Below are 8,247 nucleotides of genomic sequence, written 5' to 3' on the forward strand. Positions count from 1 at the left end.
CCAAAGACTGTCAGACCCCCATTCCATGACGCTAATCACACCTCGTGCCTCTCTCTATTGGGGGAGCAATTAGCATTCCCGGGCAATGTATCTGGGTGCAGAGAAAGCCAGTTCTTTGAGAGCAGCAATCCACCCGCATCGTCGTTGGCCCGGATGGATGTCTGGTGGTACTGCGGAGAACCATTGCTCAGGATTCTTTGGCTGACTGGAGTGGGACTTGCACTTTAGTTCAACTGGGGGTCCCTTTCACTCTGACATTTCTACCCCCTGACTCAACCCCTGTACAAACCAGACATGGAAGCAAGAGAGATGTCACCAGCCGTGGTGGGTCATCTGATACACATGTTTACATGGACTCAATTAGAGTTCCCAGTGGTGCCCCTAATGAATTCAAGGCTAGAAACCAGATATCGGAATTTGAATCAATATTATTCTAGCGGTCCACCATCAGTAAAAATGTGGGTTGGATAAACTACATTTATTATAACCAGCAGAGTTTTGTCAACTGTACTAGAGACACTGTCAAGGGAATAGCAGAACAATTAGACTCAACCAGTAAGATGCCCACCTGGGAGAACCGACTGCCTTAGACATGATCCTGGCAGAAAAAGGGGGAGCATGTGTTATGATAGGAAGTCAGTGTTATACTTTCATACCCAACACCACCACCCCTGATGGCACAATAACAAGAGCCCTGCAAGGTCTGACCACCTTGGCTAATAAGTTGGCGAAAAATTCAGGGAAAATGATCCTTTCTCCAGTCTGATGGAACAATGGTTGAGGGGTCAAATGGAAAGGTATAATAATGATCTCTGTCCTGACCTCCCTAATCATTGTATTTGAAGGAATGGCCCTAATAGGATATTGTACAATCCCTTGTGTCAGAGGTCTTCTGTTAAGATCAATAGAAACCGCCCTATCAGAACAATCTCTTACTATTAGACATACCAGAACATGAGAGCCATCTCACGCTAACTGAATTTGAAAGAGTAAAAATGTATCATAAAAGAGGGGAAACTTGTAGGAATAATGTAATCTTTTCTATCAAAGAATTATCTTAGCTTCCTTCTTAGGAAACCCAGGCCATTTTGTAGTCTCTAAGTCCTGTGCCTGAAGAATGATGGATGGAGGTTCATGACGTTGTACAGGAGGTGGTGATCAAAACCATCCCCAAGAAGAAGAAATGCAAAAAGGCAAAATGGTTGTCTTAGGAGGCCTTACAAATAGCTGAGAAAAGAAGAGAAGCCAAAGGCAAAGGAGAAAAGGAAAGATATACCCAGCTAAATGCAGAGTTCCAAAGAAGAGCAAGGAGAGATAAGAAAGCCTTCCTCAGTGATCAATGCAAAGAAATAGAGGAAAACAATAGAATGGGAAAAACTAGAGATCTCATCAAGAAAATTAGAGATACCAAGGGAACATTTCATGCAAAGGTGGGCACAATAAATGACATAAATGGTATAGACCTAACAGAAGCAGAAGATATTAAGAGGAGAATATTAAGATATTAAGGCAAGAATACACAGAAGAACTATACAAAAAAAAAGATCTTAATGACCCAGATAACCACGATGGTGTGATCACTCACCTAGAGCCAGACATCCTGGAATGTGAAGTCAAGTGGGCCTTAGGAAGCATCACTGCGAACAAAGCTCGTGGGGGTGAAGGAATTCCAGCTGAGCTATTTCAAATCCTAAAAGATCATGCTGTGAAAGTGCTGCACTCAATATGCCAGCAAATTTGGAATACTCAGCAGTGGCCAGAGGACTGGAAAAGGTCAGTTTTCATTCTAATCCCAAAGAAAGGCAATGCCAAAGAATGCTCAAACTACTGCACAATTGCACTCATCTCACATGTTAGCAAAGTAATGCTCAAAATTCTCCAAGCCAGGCTTCAATAGTACGTGACCCGAGAACTTCCAGATGTTCAAGCTGGTTTTAGAAAAGGCAGAGGAACCAAAGATCAAATTGCCTACATCCGTTGGATCATAGAAAAAGCAAGAGAATTCCAGAAGCATCTACTTCTGCTTCATCAACTACACTAAAGCCTTTGACTGCGTGGATCACAATAAACTGTGGACAACTCTTAGAGATGGGTATACCAGACCACCTTATCTGCCTCCTGAGAAACCCGTATTCAGGTCAAGAAGCAACAGTTAGAACCAGACATGGAACAACAGACTGGTTCCAAACTGGGAAAGGTGTACGTCAAGGCTGTATATTGTCACCCTGCTTATTTAACTTATATGCAGAGTACATCATGAGAAATGCTGGGCTGGATGAAGCACAAGATGGAATCAAGATTGCCAGGAGAAACATCAATAACTTCAGATATGCAGATGACACCACCCTTATGGCTGAAAGAGAAGAACTAAAGAACCACTGGTTTTGCTGGAATACCTATGATTATGGACTTCTTTAATATTTTCTCACGATTAGACTGAAGTTGAGCCATTTGGGAAAGAACCCCATAAAAGTGACATAGCATCCTTCTCAATGCATCCTGTATCAGGAGGCACTGGGATGTTGCTGTCTCATTGTTGGTGCTGTTGACTTCAATTACCTACTTAAGGCAGCATCTTCTTGTTTCTCAACTGTCAAGTAACTATTTTTTTGCAATTAATAAGTATCCTATGGGGGGATAGGATATGAACCATTTGAACACCCTTGGCTTTTTAGTTGTGTTTTCTGTTGTTGTTTAGTTTTTAACATATTTTTTTGCCTTTTAGTTTTAGCACTCATCCGTCGCTCCTGGAAGCAATAATTATTACTATGGTTGTTTGCATAAAGGTGCCTTTTAATGTAACTCTATTATAAACAAGTGCTGCCCATTCTTCTTAATTATGTATTTATTCAAGTATTTATATCACCATGACGTCATGAGTATTCTGTGGCTTATAATTAATTTCTATATTATTCATTTTGCTTCCCTTTAAGTTCGCTCCTGTGTCCTTTTAATATGTTTCAGTGTTTCTTTGAGTATTTCCTTACTTTTGGCACCACAAGATTTTCTGTGCTTACTTTGGAATATCCCTGCTATCAGTCTTCTCTCCAAGGAGCCTAGTTCCTTTTCTTGGAGAATGGTATTTAGACACTAAGATCTAGGCGCTGGGTGTGCTCACTGCTACCCAGGTATTATTGCTTAGAAACTCGCTCATCAGTCAGAGTTAGGAAGTACATGTATGTCTAAAAACCCATGCATGAAAGTGAAAGTGAAGTCTCCCGACTCTTTGCGACCCCATGGACTGTAGCCTACCAGGCTCCTCGGTCCATGGAATTTTCCAGGCAAGAGTACTGGAGTGGGTTGCCATTTCCTTCTCCAGGGGATCTTCCCAACCCAGGGATCAAACCCGGGTCTCCTGCATTGCAGGCAGACACTTTACAATCTGAGCCACCAGGGAAGCCCTGCATACACACATCTATTTTTAGTTATCTGTCCCCTTGTGTCTCTACCAAAAACCACGATTTATACTGAGATAGGATGCATTCTTAAGGTAGATAACCCAAGTTAAACACATAAACAAAGTAGAGCAAATAGCAATTGCTAGATAAGTGTTGTTGTTTAGTCACTCAGTGGTGTCTGACTCTTTTGCGACCCCCATGGATTGTAGCCCACCAAGCCCCTCTGTCCATGGAATTTCCCAGGCAAGGATACTAGAGTGAGTTGCCATTTCCTTCTCCAGGGGATCTTCCCAACCCAGGGATCAAACCCATGTCTCCTGCATTGGCAGGTGGGTTCTTTACTCTGAGCCACCAGGGAAGCCCTAGATTAAGTGTTAGCAAGTATCATTAGTTATTGAGGTCTTATCATGTGTATGCTCTGTATTACATGTCTAATTTTTCTGGCTCTCAATTTGTTAACTGTGAGTCTGGGTGACACAGCATCTGTCTCTTATGGTTGCTAAGAGCTTGAGAGATACACACATGCCCTTGGGCACAGGGAAGACTCTTTGAGAGCCCTAGAACAGGACATATCTGAGTTGAAATTCCAGCTGTCACATCCTAGCTGACTGTCCTTGAGCAAGTGGCTTAACCTCGTGATTCCTTCAGGATTAATTCCTTGTAACACTTGGCCCATTGTAAACCCTTGATAAACTGAGGGTTATCTGTGGGTAAACTGTATTATTACTCCCATGCTCTCCTGCCTTCATTCATTGAAAAGTTAATGCTGGTGAGGATTCTTATGCATTCTTATAGTTTAACCAACAATTTAAAAAATTATTCAGTAAATTCTAGCCACCCTTTCAGGCTTTGGCCTGTATTCTGAGGATCCAGAAAATACTCAGTCCCTGCCTAGCCTTGGGTAATGAAGCCGAGTCCAACACGGACACTCCCAGCCCTGAAGGAAACAGTGCTGGGCTAAAGGGAGGAGAGACTCAGAGCTGGAGGAGCCTGAAGAATTGGGTGTGAAGACTTTCAAGGCCAGGAAGCAGGTACATCTGAATGTTTGTTTGGCAGCTTTGGGACTTCCCTGTGGTCCTGTGGCTAAGACTCTGTGCTCCCAATGCAGGGGGTCTGGGTTAGATTCCTAGTCAGAGAACTAGATTCTGCATGCTGCAACTAAGACCCAGCGTAGCCAAATAAATATTAAAAAAAAAAAGAAAGAAAGAAATAGCAGCTTTAATGTGCACATTTTGTTCAGAATAAGAACAAAAAGGAGGCAGACTCTTCAGGAATCTTCCCCTGATTTCCTAGCTGGGGTCTCAAAAAGCCATTTCCAAGCATCTTTATGGGATAGATCTTGGGGGTTGGGGAGGTCAGTATGCAGGTTCTCCAGATGCAGGGGCCTGTGGGGGACACTGGTGGTCCAAGATGGTGAGCCCTGCCTGCAAGTGTGTGCTCACTGCTGTGTCCCATAGAGAGCCTGGTGGCCAGAGCAGCTCTGCCAAGTCTTAGCTGCAGTGCATGGAATCTTCAATCTTTGGAGCAGCATGCAAAATCTTAGTTGCAGCATGTAGAATCTTAGTTGCGGCGTGCAAACTCTTAGTTGTAGCATGTGGGATTTAGTTCCCCAACCAGGGGTTGAACCCAGGCCCTCTGCGTTCAGAATGTGGAGTCTTAGCCACTGGACCACCTGGGAAGTTTCTTGGATGGAGTTTTGAGGTAGGATTAGGAGTTTTCTGGGTGCTGACAATCATCCAGGGCTGAAGGGATCACAGGAACAAAGACAGGATGGTGTGAAAGCATGTAGTGTAGATTGGATCTTTTACGAATATTGGAACTCCATGAGTCAGACAGCAGCCAGTGCTGAGAAGAGTCTGGGTGATGGCTGCTGGGAAAAGTAGAACCATGACTGTGTCTGCAGGCTGTAGCAGAAGAGGTCCAGACTGCAGAAACGTTTCAGTAGGTCTCTTGGGCTTTGTTGGAGGCCAGGAAACATTTACAAGGGTCCTGGAAGGGGTGGGAGCTGCACATTGAGGCCAAAAGGGACTTGCCTGGTTCCAAATGTTCTGCGCACAGTGGAGTAGAGACAAGAAAATATTTTCCTCTTTTGTGTATTTGAGAGAGAGGGTGGGAAGGGGTGGGAATGCTCAGTCAGCTCAGCGATGGTGACATTGGTTGGGGGGAAACCTAAGGCTGGGGACAGGAAACCTTTCTCTACTACTTTTTTCAGTTTTATTTCCTGCACAGTGCTCACCAAAGCTGCAATTAGATATTTATCTACATTATTGTTTGTGCAATATCTGGCTGCCTGGCTGGAAGAGAAGTTCAATGGGTAAAAAAGACCTGGCCCATCTTATCCTTCATTAATCCGTGCCTCAGTTTCTCTCTCTGTAAAAATGAGGATAATAAAGAGTCTTACCAAAACATTCACATCCTATCTTAAAGAATACAAGAGAGAGAAAAATTAGGTGGCAAAAAACACATAAAAAGGCAGATTTAAGTCCAAATATGTCTATAATTACATTAAGTGTAAACAGACCAAATGCCCTAGTTAAAAGGCAAAGATGGGCAGACCAAATCAAAAAGCAAAACCCAGTTCTTTGCTGCTTACAAGGGGCACATGAATAACACAAGGATACATAAAGGTGGAAGGTAAAAGGTGGAAGAGAATGGAGCATTTAAAACATGCACCAATGGAGAATAGGTGTGTGATTTTTATATCAAAGTCCACTCTAAGGCAAGAAGCATAAAGAGGGGCATGTCATAATAATAAAAAGCTCAGTTCACCGGGAGAATATGACAATTGCAGCTTTATACACAGCCAATGACGTGGCTTCCAAATATCAGAGTATTTGGCTCACAAGGCTGATGTGAGGATTTCACTAAAGTGAAAGTGAAGTCGCCCAGTCGTGTCCAACTCTTTGTGACCCCGTGGACTGTAGCCTGCCAGACTCCTCTGTCCATGGGATTTTCCAGGCAAGAATACCGCAGTGGGTTGCCATTTCCTGAGGATTAAGCACACGTAAGGTGTTTGCCTCTGTGGCACCTGTCAGTCACTATTACATTACCATAATTGATGTTATCACTTTATATTTGTTCATTTTAATTGTTTTTGTATTATTGTTGTTTGCTACAGTTCCTTCTGCCCCTATAACAGAGGTGGGACTGGTTGGGTAAATGACTCCATTATGCAGATGAAACAGATTCAGAGATGAGCAGAGATTAGTCCAAGTCCCTCAGAACCAAGGTTGGCCCAAGGTTTATTTGATATTCCTTCCCAGGCAATTTCACATAATCCTGCTACCTTACCACCTCTTCTGGCTGGCCAGCCTTCCTTCCTTCCACAATGATTTCCCTGAATACCTCTCCCTGTTTTGTGCCAGGCACTATCACTATGTAGGTCTCAGGACTAAAACGATGAGAAACATTATATTCTTCCCAGATTTGGTGGTGGTTTAGTTACTAAGTGGTGTCTGACTCTTGCGACACCATGGACTGTAGCCTGCCAGGCTCCTCTGTCCATGGGATTCTCTAGGCAAGAGTACTGGAGTGGGTTGCCACTTCCTTCTCCAGGGGAATCTTCCTGACCCAGGAATCGAAGCTGGGTCTCCTGCATTGCAGGCAGATTCTTTACTGACTGAGCTATCACTATGTAGGTCTCAGGACTAAAATAATGAGACAACATATTCTTCCCAGATTTGGAGGGTCTTAAGTCAACTGATGGCACAGACAGAAGTGAATCACCAATGAAGTATACCAAGACTGCACCAATCAAAACACCTAGTCTTGCCTTGGGGAGGTCAGGGAGGGCTTCCAGTAGGAGGTGACCTCAGAGCTCCTATCTGACAAATTATCTCCAAAAGTGAGTTACCTCCTACAATCTTAGCTACCTCCAAAAGCCAGCGTTTCATTTATTCATTAATTCAGTTACTCATTCATCTATTGAACTCCCGTAGACCCTAAGCATCATTCAAGAAGGTGGTAAGGATAAAACAGGCAAAATTCGTTGGAGAATGGAGCAGAGTTGGGGGAAGCCAAAGAATTAGCAAGATCATTCTGGAAGGGGGTAACTGCCAGGAAGAAAAAAAAAATAGAGTGAAGGAGGAGTAAGTGCCCCTCCTTTCAAAACACGAGCCATGAAAACCCTTCTAATCAAAGCTGCCACCTTCTCCTTGGGGCCATGGGCACCTTATCATACTCCAGCAGGGGAGGAAGGGAGGCGGGATTCCTCCCAGTGGCCCTGCTCTTTCAGCAGTTAACCTAGCCATTATTGAGTTCCTCCAGTTTGCACCAGGCAACCTTCCCGGGATTAGACAGACCACGTTGCGCCGGAGGTGGGGGAGGGGTACCAAGGTTCCGTGTGCCCTTGGGCACGTCGCTCTTCCTCGGAGCCTGTGATCTACAGAAGTAACTAGGGATTCATGGTGGGTTATCCAGCAGTCTCAGAACTGCCCTGACCCGCAAACCTGAGTTCCTTAAGAAAGTACCATTTAATGCTGTCCTCCCAACATCCCTCAAGGTGAGAGTGCGTCGAAAGAGGTGTTTATCCCCATTTCGCAGATGAGCCGAATGTCAGACAAGCGGTTAGTCTGGCCAGGCTGCGCGGTGCTGACCTGTGAACTGACTAGGATCTACAGCACCCCCACCCTAACCCCGCCTCCCGCCCTCGCCCTCTCCCCCGCTCCCGCCCCCGTTCGGGGGGTGGCGCGGCGGCCTCTGCCCCTTTAAGAACGCCCCGCTGATTCAAGCAGGAAGGGGGCGGTGCCTGTACCGGAGACGGATGTGCGCGCAGACCAATGGACGCTGTATTCACTACGGCGGCGTCCAATGGGTGCGGTGAGGGCGGGGCTGGGCGCCAGAGCCTGGT

This window comes from Bison bison, unplaced genomic scaffold (assembly GCF_000754665.1).
Source record: "Bison bison bison isolate TAMUID 2011002044 unplaced genomic scaffold, Bison_UMD1.0 scf7180017864248, whole genome shotgun sequence".
In the NCBI taxonomy this organism is placed as follows: domain Eukaryota; kingdom Metazoa; phylum Chordata; class Mammalia; order Artiodactyla; family Bovidae; genus Bison; species Bison bison.